Source organism: Cornus florida, unplaced genomic scaffold, assembly GCF_030987335.1.
Source record: "Cornus florida cultivar Cherokee Brave unplaced genomic scaffold, ASM3098733v1 CherokeeBrave_3.0.0_Hap2_Chr05, whole genome shotgun sequence".
Classification (NCBI taxonomy): Eukaryota; Viridiplantae; Streptophyta; class Magnoliopsida; order Cornales; family Cornaceae; genus Cornus; species Cornus florida.
In genome coordinates, this window is record NW_026775575.1 from 115,758,263 (window position 1) to 115,780,497 (window position 22,235).

At 33.7% G+C, this 22,235-nt stretch overlaps 1 long non-coding RNA gene across 1 annotated transcript; it reads left to right on the forward strand.

Moving 5' to 3' along the window:
• Window positions 1-17,042: 17,042 nt before the first annotated feature.
• Window positions 17,043-19,844, forward strand: LOC132308840 (uncharacterized). The gene is made up of 3 exons (XR_009482485.1): window positions 17,043-17,353; window positions 18,452-18,622; window positions 19,131-19,844. It is a non-coding gene; the product is annotated as an uncharacterized LOC132308840 (long non-coding RNA).
• The last annotated feature ends 2,391 nt before the right edge of the window (window positions 19,845-22,235 follow it).

Below are 22,235 nucleotides of genomic sequence, written 5' to 3' on the forward strand. Positions count from 1 at the left end.
CTTGCACCTACACTATACATAGATTTTCTATTTTTCATTTGTCAATCAGTTATACAATCCGACCTGAACTCTTATAATTTTTTTTTATTAATATGAATTATGTTATATTTGGAAGCACCAATTTGATATAATAGTGTTTTTTTCTTAAGTAAATTACAACACCACTTCTAAGATTTGTCATTCTAATAATCATTTAGAGCATCTCTAACTCACCAGTTCTATGGACTGTCAATTCAAAACATAGCACGTGAGTTGAAATTGAGCCCTCCAATGGACTGCTATATCATTTGTCAAAATTTGACTTTGCTATTTTTGGTGCCAAATATAACAAAACAAATAACAATAGCTATTTGCCTTTTTTTTTTTTTTTTTTTTTGTCTGCCGTCTCTCTCTCTCTCTGCCAAAATCTCTCTCTTCAATGTGCCCTCTGCTTCTTCACTCTTTCTTCTTCTCTCACTTCTACTTCTCCGCCCTCAATCGCTCTCCAATTCCGGCAATTTCCTCGGCAATATTGATCCATTTGGATTCTATCCCTGGGATTCTTCCGACAAAGACGGTGAATTTCTTTCTTGATGTTTCTTGGTGACTGAGTTGAGAGACAGCGGCTGAAGCTTGCGAACGGCGAACCCGAACTGGAACAGCGGGCGATGGAAACTGAAAGATATGGGTTTTGATTTTTTAAACAATCTGAAATGATACGCCGATATGGGTTTTGATTTTTTAAACAATCTGAAATGATACGCCGATATGGGTTTTGATATAGGGCAAGTTCTTAGAGTTTTGATATAGGTTTTGAACTGGAACAATCTGATTTTTTAAACAATATGAGAGAGAGGGGCAAGTTCTTAAAGTTGAGAACGAGAATAGAGATGGAGGCGATTGGGGAGGCTGAAACGATTTGCCCTATATATATATATATATATATATATATATATATATATATATATATATTGTCCTTTTTTGACCAAATATTTTAAATTTTTGCTTCTTTTTAATTATGTTTAATTTAGTTTCCTTCTAATATCTACAACTTTACTTGGAATGTGCCTAATATTAATATTGTTGATGCAAATATGAATGGTGGAAATGGTAGTTGAAAAAGAATGGTGGTTGTGTCAAAAAATAGCATTTTGCATTAAATGCACCATTGGAGCAGAATTGCTAAAATATAATATTTTGACACTATAGTACCTGTCAAAATATAAATTTGGCATGCAAAAATGACTTTTACCATTAAAGATGCTCTAATAAGTTGACCCATTTTAAAACAATAACACTCCATTAGCTTTGCTCCATTTCATATATGTCTTTTGACTTGTGAAATAACACTTTTGAATATCAAAATTACCAAATAACCTATTCTAATTGAAATATCCAAGCCTCCCCCACAAAGCCGCCACTTCCTCTCTCTCTCTCTCTGCTACAAGAATTGTGGGCAATAGGAACGAATTATTAAGGACGATTTCAAAATTGTCTAAAAAAGGTAAAGTTTTTGGGGCGGCAGGAGGCTAACTGTCCCAAATGACACAAAAATACGGCCGCCAACATTTTGAAGGGAAAATTTTGTTGAAAATTTTCGCGAAACGGCCTTTGGGGACAGATGTTACATATTTAGCGACATAATTTTGTTCGTCCTAGATTTCTATTTCCATGTGGTACCCAAAAAATTAATTTGACATTAATAATAATAATATAAAAAAAATACTACGTTGTTTTGGGTTAACCCACGATTTCTCTAGAAAATCCTTGCCCATCGCCATCTCTGCGCTCACACTTCTCTCTCTATGACCACCACACACGATCTCTCTTCTCCCCTCCTTCTGTGCAACCCAATCGATGCCTTAGAAGGTCATTCACTCTAAGTGGGGGAGCAAGAGGTGGATCAGACGGCGGCGGGGATATACGGCAGCTGCGTAGAGCCAGTGCGGCGGCGATGAATTCTGTAGGGTTTCGATATCGGAGGAAGAAGAAGAAGCAGAGTAACAAGAGGATTGAGTGGATAGAGGCAGAAGAGTTGTGGTGGCCACCGATTCGACTCAACTGGAACTGGAAGTGAGGTCATCGATTCGACGATCCGTCTGTTCGCTGTCGTCGATTGTCATTTGTGTAGTCACCGTGTGTGACTAAATTTGTGGTGGGTATCTACGTTTGGTGTTGATTGCTTCGTCCTTTGCCATCGGTTGGTCCTTTGCTATCGCCGAGAAAAAGTTGCAGAGGTCACCGTATCCTCGCCGTCGTTGAGCTGTAGTTTGGGACTGGATGTGACGAAGAAGAGGGGTGATTGGCTACGGGATTTCGGGTGTTTGGCCACTGCAGTTGGGTTAACCCAGACCAATTTTCTCCAACCCAGTTTCTGGGCGTTTATATTTCCATACTTTTAAAGGATTTTTGTGTGTATTTGTATTTGTATGTCTCTGTGTGTTTTTGTCTTCAATTTTATGTGTGTACTGTGTAGTTCTTTTACACCGATTTAAAGCTTAAATGCTTGAATTTCCTACCATTCCAACCTGCAATTGCTCCTAAGTCCACTGATTGATAATGAATTAATCTAGTGACAGAAAAAAGCAATAAACGTATAATATGGTGAGAAATAGAGAAAAAGAGACTTGATTGAAAGTAATTGAGATATTTTGGTTTTACATGCTTTTGACATTTATTTTAGTCATATTATTTTAAAATTTAGTTTTATTGAAGTAAGATAATAATCAATTTTAATTTTTTCTTTTCCTTTAAATCTGCCAAACCTATGTGTAACTTAGTAAAATTGGGAAATGGAAGAGGTTTCACTCTTCTCTTATTTATGACATGTGATACCCCCGAATTTCCAGATGCGGGTTGGCCAGGCCCACGCTCGATAACCCGAGGATATCAAATCAATTAGTAATAATCGAACACAGAATACAAATAAGAAAAACAAGAATAAATAAATTGCTGAAAAGAAACTAGAATAATAATCCAAAAACCTCAGAATAAAATTTAATTAACAAAGAATGATTCTGATACATCCTACTTCTCCATTTCTATTACAACTCGGGAATCCATCTAGTGGAGCCCTAAAATATCTCACTGAACTCAAAAGATTGGAAATGAATCCCAAGTCTAAAATATGAAATAAAACCCTGGTCATCGGTGGAGTGAATAACTGTATCTGCTCAGCACGATCCAGCTCTAAGTCTGGAACTAACAAACACCTGTAAAAATAAGAGTGGGTCAGGCCCACATGCAAATTCTTCTCTAACTACAATCCAAACAGTGACTCGATACGCAGATACACCCTAGATATCTTGTAATACCCCTAATTTTCAAAATGATAAGATTTGAAATTTAAATTTTGTTCTATGTGCAATTTTCTTTTGATTTTGTGGCTAGGTGCTTATGTGTCAAATTGTTTATGTGTTTGATTTTATTTTAAATTAAGTGTTTGTTTTATTTTGTGGATTTAAATAGATTATTTTCTTTATTTGTATTTTTAATTGATTTAATTGATAAATTGTTATTTAATTGACTCGTTTGATTATTTCTTTGTATTTTTATTTTCTTTAATTAAATTAAATAGTTTTTTTATTGTGTAAATGTTTTATTGGTTTTTGAATGGAATTAATTGGATGAATGGAATATTCCTAGTTGTAATGAAAAATAGGGTTTAGTCTCTTACTATCTCACGCCGACTAATCTCTTTCTATGGTGGATTAAGATTCGGCTTAGGGTTTTGATTAGTGCCTATATATATACTGTAGTATGTCTTCAAAAAGGGTTAAGAACCCTATATACGTACAGTGTTGATAGAGAGAAAAACAGAGAGAGTAACAAAGAGTTACAGGGAGAATTACAGAGAGAGATAAAGGGAGGAAGTCTAGGGTTTTGCCTTAGGCTAGGGTTAAACCAAGGAGGAGGAGGAGCAGTGGTTAGCTCATGGATAAAACCAAGAGCAACAGAGGTGGAACGGTCGTCGGAGATTTCATCAGAAAATTTAGAGACGGTTAAGGCAAGTTCTTTCCTTTCTCTCTCCCGTTGCCTGTGTTCTGTGCATCCTTAGACTGTCTCTAGGGTTTTAATTGATCAATAATTAAATTATACATGTTTGTTATATACTAAATCAGATGTCTATATGTGTGGAATTATTCTGTTAAAGTTCTGGTACCTCTGGTTTGCAGTTTGGAGTGGAAGCATGTTTAATTGGTTAAGGTTTTAAACACTGTAATTGAATTGAACTATTATGAACAAGTCATGGGGATGTTAATGGGATGTTATAAGACCTTAGGTTCAGTTTTGAAGAGGAGCAGAGGGGTTGGAATGGAACTGTAGTTACAAGATTGTATTCAGTGTTTGATCGTAAAAGCGTGTTAAGACGATTGTTATTTTTGTTGTTGTTTTAATTCCTACTGTTATAGCAAACTGATGGGATGCTACTGGGTGTTAATTAAACTCCTAAGATCAGTTTTAAATACCAACAAAGTGTTAGGAATACACCAGAGGTGAAGAGGACGGACTGAAACAAAGCTGGAACGGACTGAAGCTCGCAGAAGGGGAAAGAGACGGCTCCACGGAGGGAGGAGACGGCTCCCCCATGAGTAGAGCCTGCTCTAGAGGAAGTAGAGCAGGCTCTACCTCTAAAAGAGGCGGCTCTAGGCAGGTTAGAGCCTGCTCCATTTATTTGGAGAAGGCTCTGTGATCCTCTTTGTGTTTTGGGCCTGTTTGTGTATTGTTTGGTTCGATGGTGGTTTTTCTGAGCTGTGTTTGTGTTAGGGAAATGGATTTATATATTAATTCAAGAAATATTAAAGCCCTAGGATGTATTAATTTATTTATATGCTAAGGTTTTAAACCATAGGAAAATCTAAGGCAAGACGCAGGCAGTTTACGGACTTAGCGGACCGAAAGGACTTAATTGTGCAAACTGCGTCTGAAAATTAAAAAGAGTTGGAACATGGATTCCAAGCATTATATTATGCTATAGTAGAGCCATGTTTAATAAATTAAGGTCTTTATGCTCAGGGGTTTAAGCGTGGGAAGGTATACAGTAGTGCAGGTTGTTAACGAATGAAAGAAGTTTAATTGTTTTTTTTAGTTTAGCAATTTAACGGAATATGTATATATTTATAAATCTTGTTGGGGTGCCATGCTAGGATCATTTAATTAACAAGTTTGATCTGGGCATATCCTGGATGTTAATTGTTGAAATACTAAATACTTTTCTGGAATGCATGGACTTAAGCTTGTAATCTTAATTGCGGTAACATTAAGCATTTCACTGCAATTACTTGGATTAGGGTTTGGACTTAAATTGCTGAACTAGTACTTCGGTTCTATCAATCTAATTGGATGTTGGCCTGGAATTAATTGAAGAATTAAATATATATTTTCTGTCAATTACAGGGATGAATGCTGGAATTTAACTTGACGAATTAGTAAACTTTGTCTTGTTTGATTACATAGATGGATTCTGGATTTGTAGTTGATAACTTGTTTAAATTATATGTTTATCAGCTATATGGATAATGTGGACTTTATTTGATGTACTGCTTATATTGTTGCATCATTTACGGATCATATGCATGGTATGTACTGGTATGGGACGGTGACATACGGAGGGACGGATTAGATCAAAACGCTAATTCCAACCCATTCATACATACAGAATGGATTAACTAAAATAATTAAATCCTACATGGTTTCATGTCCTGTCAACTAAAATAGTTGAACAACATATTGGATGGTTGTTTATATTTTCTGTTAATAGAAAGGATAGGGATTTAATTAAAATATTTAAATCCTAATTATATGTTGTGTTTTGGCGACGAATAGTTGACCAGCTCAACATTGTATTTGGATGGGTTGTATATACATTTAATGTATGTTAGTCTGTGCGGCTGAACAAGCTGAACGACTAGCTGGATTTCTTATGGTTGGATAGGATCGGACTTTATATATATAATTATGGTACCGCGATCTGAGCTTGAGTCTCATAGTCGACGGTTAGGGAGCGTATATGCAGTAAGATGCATAACTAGCTATGTTGGTTGAGGTATACCCTGTTAGGCTTAGGTAGTCATGCCCACTCAGGTGCATTTTTGCATGTTGCCTTCTATTCAGGTTGAGACCCTCAGCATAGTCTAGTGAGAATCCTGTAGTGTGGTTATATGTATATATCTATTTACGGACTATATAAATATGGTTGAGGCATCTAGGATGTATCTGCGTATCGGGTTTCTGTTTGGATTGTAGTTAGGATAGAACTTATTCGTGGGCCTGACCCACTATTATTTTTCAGGTAACGGACGGTTCCAGGTCTTAGAGCTTATTCGTGCTGAGTAGAGACGTCTTCTCATTCTTCTGACGACGTAGGCGTTTCCTGTATGGTTTAGCATTGGATTCTTTTCCGGTGGTTCATTTCTCAGTGATGATTTTTATTAGAGGTCCACCAGAGGGATTCCCGAGTTGTATTAGGAATGAAGAATTTGGTTGTATCAGAATAATTCTTTATTAATTTAATTTTATTCTGAGGTTTCAGTATTTGGTTTATCATTCTAGTTTCTTTTCAGCAAATTTTTATTTATTCCTGTTTCCTTAATTGTATTCTGTGTTCGTTTATTGCTAATTTGTTTGATATCCTCGGGTAGTCGGGCGTGGGCCTGGCCAACCCGCATCCGGAAATCCGGGGGGTATCACATATCTCAACAATATCTATCTAGTCCATACATATATATATATATATCCACACTAAGGGACATTCACTGGACTACAGTAATGGTCTCAACCTGAATAGAAGGCAACATGCGAAAACGCACCCAAAGGTGGGTATGAGTACCTAGACCGAACAGGGTACACCTTAACCTACTATAGCCAGCTACGCATCCACTGCATATACGCACCCTAACCAACGAGTCTGAGGCTCAAGCTCATCTCGTGGTACCATAAACATATATATAAAGTCCGTCTAAAACCAGGGTATGTAGTTCAAATATTTATTGAACTGACATACAATAAATAAGCTAGCTAATCTATCAACTTATTCAGTTGATATGACTTAACTATCATCCATTAATCCAGGAAGCCACTTAACTTAGTTGCAGTTGATTTGACTTAACACAATTAGGATTCAATAATTTTAAATCCATTCCTTTAATCCATTAGGTTAGGTTTAGGTGTTTTGAGCTAAACCTTAAATCCATTCCTCTAATCCATTAGGTTAGGTTTAGGCATTTTGAGCTAAACCGTCCCCTAGTATGTCACCGTCTCATACCAGTGTATACAATCCTCCATATTTATGTAATTGACAGAATATATTTATTCAGCAATTTATATCCAAAACCATGTAAAAGTTACAGACTATCAATAACAGTACAGCAATTTAATAACTAAAACCAAAAGCCAGGTAATTACAGAATAGTTTATACCACACTACAGCAATTACAGTTCAAAACCATAATCCAATTACTTGTATGATAATATCTAAGATCCCACAATTAACATCCAAACCATGAAAATTACAACCTATAAATAACAGTTAGCAATTTACAATCCAAAACCATCCCACATAATTACAGAAGACTATCTATAGTTTCAGCAATTTAAATCCAAGAGTTAAACCATGTATTTGCAGGAAATGGTTTAAAGGTTCAACAACTAGCATCCATAGCATGCGTAGATCACATCTAATATATCAATGACTCTATCATGCATTAAAAATAAGTTTTTAAATCACATTATAGTCCCATAAATTGCCAGATTAATATGAGCAACTTAATTTTCTCCATCAGGTAACCGCGTGCTAAGTTGTATACTGATATTCTGTTTAATCTGTTAGCACAGAGCCCCAATAAGCTACAAGTCTAATTGTTATTCAAAATACTCCATCACACATTTAAACTTTAATTTAGAACTATATTATAGCCCCTTAAATTGTCAAATTAAAATTAGACAATAAATTTCCTTCCAGCCGTTACCAGTACGCACAATTGTTAAATTAGCACACTGTTAATTTCATTCACTTAGAGGTCAACCTTACTCAATTTAAGGACTTAATAACTCTCAAAGCCAACCCCTCTAATCCCTCTGTAAAACCCCAGAGTCAACAGAAACGTTCCCATGCTCCAACAGTATCCAAACAGTTCGTAGAAAAAAAAAAAAATCAGAAACTACTATTTGAAAGAGCCTGCTCTAAATTCCAAGAGCAGGCTCTTTTTTGACCCTGGAGCCAGCTCTAAGAATGTAGAGCTGGCTCAATGAGTATGGGAGCTGGCTCCCACATCCATGGAGTCGGCTCTCACCTCCTTTGAGAGCTTCCAGTCCCCGTTTGTTCCGTCCTCGTCCTTCTGCCTCTTCTCCGGCCTATGTCCACCCTTCAGTTGATTTCTAAAACTTATCCTAAGGTCTTATTAATACCAAAACAGACTCCCAATGGTTTTAGAACAACAATTTGAAATCAAATATAGAGATTTAACTAAGCAATTTACTAGCATGCTTAAAGAGCAAAACTGGAACAGACAAGAACGAATTTATTTCAGACCAATTTCTCAGAGAACTGATAATGAAATTTGACATATAATAATCATGCAAGATCCATTTAAGACTCAACAAATTCCCTAGAGTCTAAAATTACAACCAGACTAACAAGCTTTTCCAACAAAACTGAAAACAGATGTGTACGAATTCTGTAATAGATTCGATTACAACCCAAACAGATTATCAATATAACATACAATTAACATGTAAGTTTTAGTTTATAATTTATTTAATCCTAGAGACTACCTAGGTGCACAGAACACAAGCCAAAGGGAAGGAGAAAGTAGAAGAACTTGCCTGTAGCTTTGGTCTCAAAACTGTGTTGTCGTCTTCCTAATTTCCAGCAACCACTGACCACCTTTAAGCCTCCTATGGTTTTGGTTTAATCCACCACAACTCTCCCTTGGCCCTCTCTATTCTCCTTCTAAGTTTTGTTCTGTTTTTCTCTCGTTCAATTTTCTCCAAACTCTCTGTATTTTCACTGTGTCGTGAATAGGGTTATCAAACCCTAGGGACGTATAAGTTATATATTTATAACTAACTCCAAATCCTAAGCCAATAAAAACCCTAAACGTAAATCCTAATTAATTATGTCGGCAAGCCAATAAAAATACTAAAACCCTAACAGATAATTCATACACTTAATTTAATTAAGCAAAGAAAATAATTAATAATACAATTAAAGTAAGCATAGCAACCAAAAATACAATTAATTTAATTAAAATATACTTAACCAAATAAGGTAATTCAAATACAAAACTAACATAAAACAAACAATACAATAACTCAGATAACTAAACAAACCATAATTCAAATAAAGAAAATAAGACAATTAAATAATTAACCAAATAAGGCATTTAAAATACAATTAAAAATAAAATAAACAAAATACAACAATTACAAAAATCAATAGACAAAAATGCACATAGAATGAAATTTAAATTCCAATTTTATCCTTTTTAATTTTAGGGGTATTACATGACAGGCTGTGACTTACATGCTTGTGATAATTTAATTGTTTCAAAAATAGTGAAGTTTTTGTTACGCTACTCGCTTGAGTGGGTCTGAATGCTGATTATGGTCATTCTAGTAAATGATCTTGTGAGTTCATTCTGGTTAATTATGATTGCAAAAAATTCTATAGGCAATCACATTCAGCTGATTTACAATCTCTTTAGAAAAATTATCAATCAAATTTGCATGAAGTTTATTAGGCAGAGCTATTTTCTTAACTAACTCGTTCATTGCTTGATCTTGGACTTGGAACATGGTTTAACATACAAGTCTATTGCAGATGCAATATACAGGAAATATCTATAAAGCACATGAATAAATTAATTCTCCTTGAAGCTTTAAGAATTCCAAAGTACCATATCAAATACTACATTACATTGCCATTCTAAATTTCACTGACTTTGGCATTCTAGCATTTGTGTTATTTCTTTCGTCACATGTATTTTACTGATATGATTATTTAAATATTACTATTTACATTATTGATTGTCAAACTTGATACTGATTATAGCCTTGAAAATGCTAATTTCTAAAAGGTTGTCAATGTGAGCTTAGGAGGCAGTGTCAATTGGGATTGTTTATTTTCGGCTTTAAAGTTTGAGGTGCATAGTTTGTACTCTCTGGTGGGTGTTGGGATCCAATAATGGTGTAAATAGATGTTAAGCTTGTGCAATGTTTGTGAAATAAAGAAATGTTAGTAGTGACGTATAATATATAGCTTAGTTATTTTGTTTTGGCTGCTAAGCCAGATTTTCTACGATAAGTCACTGTAATTTTTAGCCCTGTTTAGCTTAAAATGTTCATAATCTGTTGGTATTGCTTGTTGTCTAGATTTTAATTTTGCAGTCATTTATTCTGTTTAATGGTTGTGCATTCACTTATTCTGTTTGATGGTCGTTCATTCACTTGTTTGATAATGTAGGACAATATGGTGAGCCAATCATCATCAAAAGCATTTGATAATTTGGATGCCAGGGAGTCCATTATTGGATTGAAGGTAATTGTGAATGGTATGTTTGAGTATCAAATGATGTCCTCTCAATTCATGTCTACATAGTTTGGTGCATATCGACTCTCGTATTGCAGCAGTAATAGCTTTATGGACCCTTTGGCAGCCTGTTCAATAATTCGTAGCCATTGATGTTTGGCCAGTTTGCCCATAACTCACCATTTCACTCTCATTCACCAACAGATCAATGTTTACTCTTCTATAATTGGATAAATGTATTTCAAACATTGATGTCTAGATACTATGTTATTTGGTAATGATTTGAGAAGAATTTATGTAAGTGTGATTTGTACGTTGTTTTTTAAATTAATGGCCGATAAAATTTAGCTTCTTTATTTGTGTAGACATGAAATTTAGCTTTTTTTATTTGTGTTTACATGATATCTAGTTTCTTATTAGTTTTAATGGATGGAGCAGATCAAATGAAAATAGGAGAAATAGCTAGCACACATATTACCAATAAAATAAAATAATATTAAAAAAAAAAGAAGAAAAGAAAAGAAGATTGACAATTTTCCATCCCAAATGAGTATCTGGGACAGAAAGTTGTTCCAGAAGTTCATTTGAGACAGAAAGTTGTTCCGTCCCAATTGGTCCGTCCTTAATTGCTTTTAGGACGCTACATATTGGGACGGTTGCATCTGCCGTCCCTAAAAGGTATTAGGGACGGATTAGGGACATTTTGGGACGATTCTTTTTGTCTCTAATACCCTAAATTCTTGTGGCAGACTATCACCACTCTCTCCCACATCTCTTTGTATACAATATTGTCAATATATACAAAACCTGATATATATATATATATACACGCACACACACATATATATCACATACATTTTCCATAGTAAGTACAATATCTAATTGTCTTTTCTAATCGATATAAATTGGTCCTGTTAATCGATTATGTTTTTGTATATTTGCAAGTGGATTGAATGGACTAGTCATGATAAATCTGAAAAATAAAAGCATTCATATAATAAATAAGGTAAATAAAAATAATCATGCAAAATAAATTAATTAATTAATTTTAATTAATTGTGGGTTCCTTAACCACGTCGCATAAAAAATCGGACAATCAATATGCCAATAACTTATCTAGTTGGCGGAGTTCATTATTACTATTGACGAAAAAAACTCATCATTTCCATATCTCTCTAGACAATGCCTTATTTATTTATGAAATGATTCTCGATTATGTTTAATCTTTCTAAAATCACCTAGTATAGATCACTCCATAGGGGAGCTAACACTATTGATTTTAGATTGAGTGTATAACGTTATTAATGCTCCAACGAAAAATACAATATTAAATATATTGCCATTACAAGTTTAGACTCTTTAAATCATGTGTGGAGCCTTATTTTTAAAGATCTAACTACAATGAACATTTAATAATTTTATTTTCTTGAGACAACCATTCTAGTTATTTCAGACTTTTTAAATCATGCTTGGAGCCTTATTTTCAAAAATCTAATTACAATTGTTATAATAACGAAGGCTATGGAGTAACGTATAAAAACCCCGCTCCACCTCAATTTTTGATCATTTAAAATTAGGGTTTGTCATTTACTTACATGATATAATGTATGCAAAACGTCTTGATTTTAATCCAATTAAATTTAAAAAATATTTGGACTTTTAAATGATTCACTAATATTTAATTTGAGACACACTTTTAAAAATAATCTTCAAAAATAATTTTTTCATTTCCCTTTAAGTGCCCTCTAATTAATTAGTAATCAAATCCAATTAATTTTCATAATTTAATTAATATAAATCAAGTCATTTAAATAAATATCATAAATCCAATGCATGAATAATAATAATTAGCAATTATATATTCCATGCATTTCATATATCACATAAATAAATAAATAAAAGACTAAAGCAAATAAAATGGCCAATGAATTTAGCTTTTAACATTAAAATGCTATAATTATTGCACGAGGGTCTACCATAGGCTTGTGTGCACCTATAGGAGGCTGGCACCTGGCCCCACGGGCTATCGTACCCCCTACACGCATGGAGAAGTGAAACAGTGTGTGGCACGCGCTTCTATGTGCCTAGAAAGCGAGACAGTGCGTGCCCATGCGCTGGCACGCGTCTGGAGAATGAGGTAGCGTGTGTCATGCATTGCCACGCGCTAGCACATCCCTGGAGAGCGAGGCAGCGCGTGGTCCTGATGCATCAACTGGTTGGGTATGCTACATGCGCACCGCACTGGATTCCTATGCCCACTGATCTTCGATCCAATAGCTATGGATCCATGATCCCGGCGCATGGTACTCTGGTGTACCACGCCACACCAGATCCCGCGGTTTACCTCAGGCGCCGCATTTGCTGCCGGCAGCCCTCCGATCGCTAGAAATTGCAGATTCATTAAAAAAAGCCCCAAAAATTTTGGAAAAATTCTAAAAATTTTCAAAAAATTCCTAGAACATTATTTAACACTCTTGAACCTTTTTGAAGCTTCATAGTACCCATTGATAAAGATTATAGGGCTTTAAAATTAATTATAAATATGAAATACAATGAAAAATAAATAAATTACATCATTGAACTTTCAAATGGCTAAATCAAAGCTTTAATTACATTCATCCAAAGATAAAATTACATTTAACCTATAAACTTCATCCATAGCCCAAAAATACATCATTATCATCCATTCATAAATATACATACATCATCATCATGTATCAAAATATATCAATATATTAAACTATACATCAATATATACATATGCATATATAAATTGGATCCATGAATGATAATTTTCATAAAAAGCATGATCTCTATTCATGAATCAAACCAAGCTCTGATACCATTGTTAGGAAAATTGAAGTTTTAAAACTTTTTGAGGGATTTTTATACATGGATCTTGATTGATTGAACAGAGACAAGTTTTAGCAAAAAATAAGATGATGAATCATTCATTATTAGATTGAAAACTTATATCAAATGTTTGAGTAAATCTTCAATCTTTCCTCTAAAGTGAATGTTCTCACTTATTGTAGATCTCTTAACTAGATCCTTTCTTCTATAATCTCCTTCTTTTTGGTAGTGATCTTCTGTGATACCCCTCGGATCCGAGACACGGGTTGATTAAAGTATTTTAAAATGAACACAGAATATAGAAAGAATTAAGATTTTAAATAATCAAGCTGAAAGAATTATGAAATATAAAATCTTCCAAATAATGCTGAATAATAAAAATCCAAATCTCCAAAACCACCAAGAGGATAACTTGGGAATCCATCTAGTGGACCCCTAAACAAAATCCCATCTGAACTAAATACTGAAAATAAAACAAACTAGAACATCGAGAGAAACCCTACGTAAGCAGATGAATGAGAAACTGTCCTCGACAAGCACGATCAAGCTCTAAGGCTGGAACCGTCCTGTACCTGAAAAGAATAAAAGAGTGGGTCAGGCCCACGAACAAGTTCTAATCTAACTGCAATCTATACAATGACCCGATACGCAGATACACCTTAAATACCTCACAATATCTATTTAGTCCATAAGTATATATATATCCACACTAAGGGACATTCACTGAACTACAATAATGGTCTCAACCTGAATAGAAGGCAACATGTGAAAACGCACCCATAGGTGAGCATAAGCACCTAGACCTAACAGGGTACACCTCAACCTACCATAGCCAGCTACGCATCCACTGCATATACGCACCCTAACCAACGAGCCTGAGACTCAAGCTCATCTCGTAGTACCATAACCATATATCTAAAGTCCGTCCAAATCCAGAGTACGTCTTTCAATTATTCATCGAGCTGACATATTAAACACAGTCCAGTTAGTCACTCAACTTATTTAGTTGATCTGACTTAAAAATAATTTAGGATTCAATATTTTGCAATCCATTCCTTTTATCCGATAGGTCAGGTCTTAGCGTTTTGAGCTAAACCATCCCTAGTATGCCACCGTCCCATACCGGTGCATACAATCCTCCATATCCATGTAAATTACAACACATAAATAATAATTTAGTAATGTACAGTCCAAAACCAATATCCCAATAATTGCAGAAGAATGTCTAATATTATAGCAATTAAAATCTAAACGACAATTGCAGAAAGAGATTTAATATTTCAACAATTAACAACCAGAGCATGTATAGGTCAAAACCAATAAATAGATGACCCTATTATGCATTTAAAACAAGATTTATATTCATGCTATCATCCGATAAATTGTTAAAATTACATTAAACGGTCTAGTTCCTTCTATCCGTTAATAGTATGCTACATTGTATATTTTTATACTGTTCCATCCTTTAGTGTAGAGGCATAAACCATACAATCAGAGGTTTTAATAACTCTTAAAATTTAACTTAAAAACCCTAGTACACTCACAACACAGTTCAGGAAGCTTTAAAACCATCCAAACAACGCCCAAAAAGTTCAAAAAACATTCCCCGTGAGAGAGCCTGCTCTTAAACTTGTAGAGCAGGCTCCAAAAACAAAAGAGCAGGCTCCAAAACTTCTTAGAGCCGCCTCTATATGGGTAGAGCCAGCTCTACACCTCCTAGAGCCGGCTCTACACTTGGGGGGAGCCGGCTCCCTCCTCCATGGAGCCAGCTCTCTCCCTCTCTGAGAGCCGTCTGCAACTTCTGCAGCCTTCTGCTTCATCTCCGGCCGCTTCCAACCTATCTGATTGTTTTAAAAACTGAACCTAGAAATCCTAAATATGTCCAGTAGCATCCAAGTTCATTATTCAAACCAATTTGCATTACTAAACTCCTTTAACACTTACCGATTAAAACATGTTTAAATAACTAAATACTGTAACACAACTTGCAGAAACCATCACAAAACTAATTCAAATCTTACATATGATTAATTTGACATATAAAAAAGCATGCATGATTCAGTTATTAATCCATTAAAACCCTAGAGCATATCTAGGTGCACAGAACACAGGCCAACGGGAAAGAGGAAGAAAAGAACTTGCCTATGATTTCAGTTATGAAATCCCGGCGTCGTGTCCATGTTTCCGGCAACACTGAAATACTGCCTAGCCTCCTATTACTTCTACTCTTCCTTTCTCCTAGGTCCGACCTTTGAGCCGCAGTCGAAACCCCCACCGAACGTGCTCTATTCTCTCAAAACCTCACTCGGTTTCTCTCTGTAACTTTGATACGTGAATAGGGTTTTTCCAACCCTTGCTACAGACTATAACCGTGTATATATAGGCACAACTATAACCTAATTCTAATGGTAATCCAAGACAGAAACCCTAATCTAAGTTAAACCCTAGTCGGGCCATAGGATAAAACCCTCGTTATAACCTTTATCTGTTTCCACCTACGGGACTTCTAACAGAAACCCTAAAGAACTTATTAACGTAATTTAAAACTCATTTAACTTATTTTAACTTATTTTAATTTAAAACTCATTTAACTTATTTTAGCTTATTTTACATTACAGTTAATAATTACTAAATTAATCCAATTACACAATTCAATTGCCTGAAAAACCATAAATCAATTAAAAAACAATCAAACCAAATAAATGCAATTTAAACACATAATTAAACAATTAAATCAAATATCCTACTAAAACAATTAAACAATTAACAAATAAGCCAACTAGTCACACAAAAATACAATAAAAATAATAATGAAAGTACCGAAACTATCATTTTAAAATTAGGAGTATTACATCTTCCCTTTAAGAATCACTCATAAACCTTGATAAATGATCTTGGAAGTAAGGCTTGTGGGAGCCTCTTTTAGATGAGAAAGCTACCCTAAAAATCTAGGGAGAAAAAATAAATTTTTCTATTTTGCAAAGGCGTAACCTAAAATATACATGGACCCATATAAATATATGCAAAATAAAAATAAAAATTGAAGACAATATATTTTTCCCAATCTCTAAAATTCATATAATATCTCAAATCTAATGGGCCTGAAATATCAAGTTGGGTTATGGGTGAGAATCCTTTGGGCTTACTATTTTATTGGCTACTATGAATTAATAATTGGCCTGGTCTATTATACCATAGACCAAATTAAATTAATTTAAAAATCAATTTTTATTCCAATAAAAGAAATTAATTGAACTCCTATTAAATAGTAAATAACTTCTAAGTAAATGTTGTATTTTGATCCCTCTATACATAATTATTTATCGGATTATAGAGCCATGCATTAATTCGATTACATAATTAATATATTTATTTTGGTACCTTTGATTATTTCCGGCTTGATCACAATAAAAATTTGTTTAACAAAAATAATAATTTAGTAAATAAATATATAGAAAACATTTTGTCTAAAACATACGAAAGCATTCGAATTTACTTTATGATCAAGTATAATCAATACAAAATAAATACAAGTAGTAAGATACAAATATTGAGAATATAACACTCTAACTATTAAGAGCATCTCCAATCCAATGTTATTTGGATTGCTATTTTTAAAATATAGCAGGTGAGCTTCAAAATGGGCTCTCTAATGCAATGTTAGTTGGGGCTGTCAATTTTTGCCTTCGCCAATTTGGCAGAAGAAATAGCTATTGCTATTTCTCTTGGGCTAGACAAATTGAAGGGGCCGGCTCCTCTTTTGCTAGGGCGACAGAGATAGAGAAGAGAACGGCGGCAAGGGGTGACCAATGAACCAGAAACTACGGTGCCATCTCCCACCTCTCTGGCCTACTCTGCTGTTTGTAGTCCACCTCTCTCTCTATACTGTACTGCTTTTCAATGTGGGCCTTGCTTTTCCCATCCATTCTCATGGCTGATCTGATCGGTATCTTGTTGGGGACTCTCTGAAGTCTGTGAATGAGAAATCTTTAGGTAAGAAATAAATTAAACAAAATCCCAATTTTTTATTCTATTCTTTTGCTTTCCTATGAGGCCATTATGTTTTGTTGGATCTCCATAATTGAGTCAACTTTAATCTTTAATTTCCCATTAAATATTTCTCAAATGTATCTATTTTATTGTGTTTTCATGTATATCACACTCACAAACACAAACCCTTTTCATCTTTTACACTTTCCACAAAAGGGTAATTGTAGTTGAAAAGTTTGAAACATTTTTTTGGAGTTATACAAGAATTATATGCAACTCTGGTGTTCATCTCTTTGTAGATGTACTCTTCTTTTTGTGTTGATGATTGGGGAATAATGATCTTTGAAGTTTCTTGAAGTACCAGAAAGTGACATTTTACAGTTGTGTAGATGATTGATGAAAAAGGGGAAAAAAATGATAGAAAACACAGCACATGCCATGTCTTCACTAGCTGCATTCTTTTATTCATCTTTTTGTCTTCATTCTGATCTGCTTCTTATTGGTCTCCTAGTGTGGTTGAGTGGATTGATGCAATGCACATGCTTGTTACAGGCCATGGTGTGATGATCACTGTGTGTATTTTTATGGTAGCTCTGTGATAATTCAACCTTCATGCTATGAGAGTTAATGGGTGAATCATTAGTAGAACCATCGAATGTTAAAGATAACTTTAATCTTTTTGTCCTTTGATCAGTTAAATGTTATCCATATGTTTAATTTGTTTCATCTAATTGTATTTTGAAATTGTCTCCCTTTTTTGTTTTTTATTTATTTTTAGTTCCATCTCATAATTGCAAAGTTCCTATACTGTTTGTTGTTATTTCATTCTGTTTCTTGCTTGAAAATTTGCCTAGAAATTGGATTTTGTGTTATATAAACAGATGGGTGAGTCAGTTGCCTCTTATATGTTGTTAACCAAATTGCATATATGAATAGTTTTTAATTTTTTTATTCAACTACAATTTGCCAAAGCTGTTGTGACTAGTGAGAGGCACTCTCCACAGATTAAAAATAAATAAATAAATTTACTATTAAATTACTTTTAGGTATTATTATTTCTGAAATTCCTGACTTATGACATCTTTTGATGATTTTGCATAGGACATATGGATGTGAGTGGATTCTGATGTTGAAAAATTGATCAAGAATCAGAAAGCGGTGGCCTTTTGTGCAGCTCGAGCCAAAGCAATGAACTAACGGATTTGAGTGGGATCTGATTTTGGAAAATAGTGGCCTCCAGTTGTTGGAGTTGCCATTTAGCTCTACGATCAGGTATGCAATTTTTCTAGCAGCTTTCTAAAACATATGCAGACAATACCAGAATCATTTTTTTGTGAATATATACTGGCACTATAAAAAGGGCAATATAATAATTGTCTCAGCATTTTTTTTTTCCTGGGTAAATGTCTCAGTATTTTTAGGTAATCATTTTGCAAATTTTCGACTGATGGCATTTACTGTAAATGATATTTATCAGGGAATAACAAGACTTCCATTTAATCCTAAAATAAATCTCGTACTATCAATAATGAAAATGGCTTCCAATTATTTATTTATTTTCATGGCTTTATTGATGATGAATTTGAAAAACTAGGTTGAAGACATTGGACCTTCCAAATCTTGTGGTCACAGAAAATTGCTATTCTTGATTGCCAATTTGTTTTGTTTAACCATAGTGTCAAAGAGATTAATCTTTTACATAATGCTTAGCTTATGAAATTGGCCACCAAATTTACTGACTACCCACGACATTGACTGCTTTGATTTGGCATATGCTTAGGTTTAATTTTAGGTTTAATATTGATAACTATCAATGGAAGTCTCTCAATCATCAACCAAGCGGGGAAAGGCATTCACGCCAGATCAAGATATAGCAACTTGCAATGCTTGGTTGAGCATCACCCAAGATCCAATTGTTGGTAACTCGCAATCACAAAGTAAGTTTTGGAACCGGGTATTCCAAAATTATCTTGATCATAACAACGACGAAAATGGTAGAACACAAGTTTCTATCCAATCTCGTTGGGGCATAATCATAAAGTGTTGCAGTAAATATAGTGGGTGCCAAGGAAAAAAAGAAAGAAGAAAAGATTATGATGATGGACCTTTCCAACATGGACCCTCAAGCGAAAGTTTATTACCAGCTGCGCAAGAATGAGATTCTTGCCAAACTACAAGCACGCTCAACAAACTTTGATTATTATGTTCCTTTTCCCCCATGTCCACCATGAAGGACAGGTAAAGTTTAGCACTTTCTAGGAATATGCTATTTTGGTTTGTTCCTCGTATAAAGTTTAGCAGTTTCTAGAAATATGCTATTTTGGTTTGTCCCCTATATGAAGTTTAGGACTATTTTGCAATATGTTATTTTGCTTTGTTCCCTGTATAAAGTAGTATGTTTGACAATGAAAGTAAAGGCAATGGACTGTGTTGTCGAAACTTTTTTTTGTTGTACTTCATGAAAGCATCTATTTTCATAATTTGGTTTGTTCTAGCAATATGTTTTTTTTTTTTTTGAAACAGAATCTCCATTGCAATAAACAAGCCAAATATTTTAATTTTTTGCAATAAGGCAAACACGCCAAATATTTTTATTTATTTTTAATAAGGCAAACAAGCGAAATAAAATACAAACACTTAGAAAAAATAAAATAAAATAAAATAAAATAAAATAAAAAACAAACAAACAAACTCACTTGTACAGTATCTAGTGTACAAAGCACACATACTAATAAATCAAGGATCCAAACAAAAGACAGCTGAAACATACTTCTTCAAATCTGTCCTTGTCGTGCCCACAAATGTTTAATTCCCAAAAAAAAAAATTAAAAATATATGTATCATTTTGTTTTATCTCTCTTTTTTTCTTTTTTTCGTTTTTGGTCCTTTTTTGACTAGATATTTTAGATTTTTGATTCTTTTTAATTAAGTTTAATTTTAGTTTCCTTCTACTATCTACAATTTGACTTGGAATGTGCCTAATATTAACATTACTGATGCAAATATGAATGGCGGGAATGGTAGTTGAAAAAGAATAGTGGTTGTGTTAAAAAATAGCATTTTCATCATTGGAGCAGAATTACTAAAATGTAGCATTTTGACACTGTAACACTGTCAAAATATAGATTTGGCATCCGAATTTAACATTTTTGCATTGGAGATGCTCTAATTACATAACTACCTAAAGTATCGGTCTTTGAATTCCGAAGTATCCGCCGAACAAATCAAAGTAATTATTAATTAATAAAATAGTCTATATTTCTCTCATGCTTAAGCGTCAAAAGCCATGACAGTGATAGAGAACAATTGCATACGACGACTCTCGCAATATATCTCAACCTATCATGGATTCGGTTCAAATCTTAGTTAATTAAATGTCCATCCATAATTACCAAGTTTGAACTATTTATGATTACTATTTATAACCTTGTATTAATTGTCATCACATATATATAAAAAAATATATCTTGTAATCAAGTGGACACAATCAATTTTATAATGAATCAAAATCAATTCCATAATGAATCAAAAAATAATAATATATTACATTCACCAAATTATATAATGCATAAATAATAATATTCCGATAAAGAACATTGACTTTTACGATCCAAACAAGAATTTAATATGCTAGAGCACACAAATTCCAACACATGTAATATATGTTTGTCTCCATTTAGGATTATTTGTGATCCAGTTGGAACAGAGACAGCGAAATATAACAAATGAAGAAGCTAGCTAGCAAGGTGAAAATGTTAAGGAATAGAGATAATGGCATTACGATAGGCGCTTTTGTTGTAAAACTTAGGTGCTGTTTAATAAAACTGAAAATTAAGCACTGAAAATTTCAAGTACTGAATTTTAAGCGCTGAAACTTTAAGCACTAAATGTATTAATTTAAAAACCTGTTTGACAACGTCTTAATTTTAAGTGCTGAATTCATTAGAATTGTTTGTTATATACAAAAACTGAAGTCTAAAAGTTGTACATATTACATTTTTGCCCTTAATATATGATACTCATAACAATTTTATTTTTATAATACAAAAATATTAATAAAACAACCACATTCACTCAATGAAATATATCAATTTAACAATAAATATTAATGTCAAATATAATCTTAAAAAAATATAAATTCAAACTTAAATAATTAACATTATTCAAGCAGTACTCATTAAAAATGTGAATGTCTCAAAAATGTTACATTAAACTAAACATATAAAATTTTAAATTCGAGAACTAAACAAGTCATTTGCAATTTGGTTATGCAAATTAACCATAAACACTTGATCGGATTGCCTTTCTGTGGTGTGAATTTCAGATAATGTCAAATATAAATATTATCCTAATCATAAGCATATATATGTATACAAATATAAATCAACAAATATATCTGCGCGCAAGCCGTCTGTGAGAGTGGAGACTGCAACTACAATCAACTGTCGGTAGAGACCAACCTCATATGTATCAATGCAATTATGCAACCCTAATTCATAAAGAGTACGTTGCTACCAAAAAACCCACAATTCTTAGAGAACCTCATGCAATTGTCAAGAGTTCAGTTCCAATTATTTCCAAGACACGAAATATGCAACTTTAAACAATAATTATTGAAAGAGAAGTAGTTTAACATTTGATCAGATGTGATACTGAATTTCATCTCCAAAACATGGATTTCTGAGTACTAGGCAAAGGTCAAAAAACACAACTTATAAGTAAATTCATATTAATAAATTAGATACTATTATTAATTTCGTTATCTATAATCGATCTATAATATTCTTTAACCATGACAACTTTGGTATCAAACGCGACAGCGAGACGTCGATGTATCGGAGGGGCGATCCTACAGAAAACAATAAACGCCTGATATTAGAGTTGT